The following is a 1,734-nucleotide window of genomic DNA, read 5'->3' as shown; positions in this document are numbered from 1 at the left end:
CCTCAATCTCACTCAAGACCGAGAGTCCACAGTGGAATACTGTGCCAGTTACTCGAATTAGTGATCAACCCCCATTTGTGTGGTTTTTACATTCATTTTCAATATAACTGGGTTTATTTATTTTAGTTTGTTTTTTATTTTAGGTTTTCCTTCCTCCTTCTCATCGTTTGTTTATTTTGTTTTATTTTAAACAAGTAGAACATAAACATACTGCTGAAAATCAAATCCATACAAAAAGGCATACTGGGAACAATGCCACTCACTCCTGCATTCCTTCCATTCTATTGTCCTCCCCCCACTTCAGTATTCTCTGCCTTATCCTTCCTGTGCTTCTTTTTGTGAAGATAATAGATATGTGGGCCGGGTGTGGTGGCTTACGCCTGTAATTCCAGCACTTTGGGAGGCCAAGGCGGGTGGATCAGTCGAGGCAAGGAGTTCAAAACAAACCTGGCCAACATACTGAAACCCCTTCTCTACTAAAAAAAAAAACAAAAAAAACCAAAATAATTAGCTGGGCATGGTGCCGGGCATGGTGGCAAGTGCCCGTAATCCCAGCTACTCAGAAGGTTGAGGCAGGAGACTTGCTTGAACCCAGGAGGCAGAGGTTGCAGTGAGCAGAGATGATGCCATTGCCCTCCAGCCTGGGCCACACAGTGAGACTCTGCCTAAAAAAAAAAAAAAAAGATATGTGTTTATTTTCTTACTTCCTTTTCATTTTTTACACAAAATAATGCACTCTATAGACTTTTTTTTCCTCTTTGCTTTTATCACTAAGTAGCTTATGGAAATCCCTCCATATCACTTCGTAGAGCTCTTCCTCATCTTTTTTTCCAGCTGCACAATACTCCACTGGGCGTGTGCACTGTAATTTATTTAACCAATGTCCTACATTTGAACACTAAAGTCATTTCTAATATTTTCAGTTATCAATAAACCAATAAATAACCATGTGCATGTGCATTTTCATATTGTTGAAAGTGTGTATTTAGGGTAATTTCTTAGATGTGAGATTGCTGAGCCAATGGATAAATGCTTTATTTGTTAGAGATTGCCAAATTCCCCACTATAGGGATTGTGTCATTTTACATTCCCACTGGCAATGGCTAAGAGTATCTGCTTCACCACATACTCATATTGTCAAGCTTTGGAATGCCTATCCATATCATGGTTGAGAAATGCTATGTCAGTGTGGCTTTAATTTGTATTTTTTATGAATGAAATTGGACATCTTTTTTTATTATTATACTTTAAGTTTTAGGATACATGTGCACAACGTGCAGGTTTGTTACATATGTATACATGTGCCATGTTGGTGGAATGAAATTGGACATCATTTTATACATTTGGGGCCATTTTTATATCTCTTTGTGTTAGTTGTTAGATGAACTTTTTAAACATTTTTAACATCTTGAAAATGGAATGCAATATTTATGGTGTCATAATTTAATTGGTGGCATTTTATCATTATAGAACATAATGATGTCTCTTACAAGCTACAGAATCTTGGACTTGATAAAATGTGGCAAATAAGTAAGAAAAAATGCCGGTTTGTAATAAGGCTTGAGGAAGTAAACAAGATGGCGCAAGTGAAAGGAGTCAGTACTCAGCTGTGTGGATGCCTTCTTTATCCTTCAGTAGGTTGTCTTAACTGTCAGAGTGAAGTGGAGAAGCACAGCCAATTGTTTGAATGACTCAGGCCCCAAATTGTCCAACAATCCAAACGTCTTTTCTTGA

This window comes from Gorilla gorilla, chromosome 3 (assembly GCF_029281585.2).
Source record: "Gorilla gorilla gorilla isolate KB3781 chromosome 3, NHGRI_mGorGor1-v2.1_pri, whole genome shotgun sequence".
NCBI classification, from domain to species: domain Eukaryota; kingdom Metazoa; phylum Chordata; class Mammalia; order Primates; family Hominidae; genus Gorilla; species Gorilla gorilla.
This window is presented reverse-complemented; position numbering follows the sequence as displayed.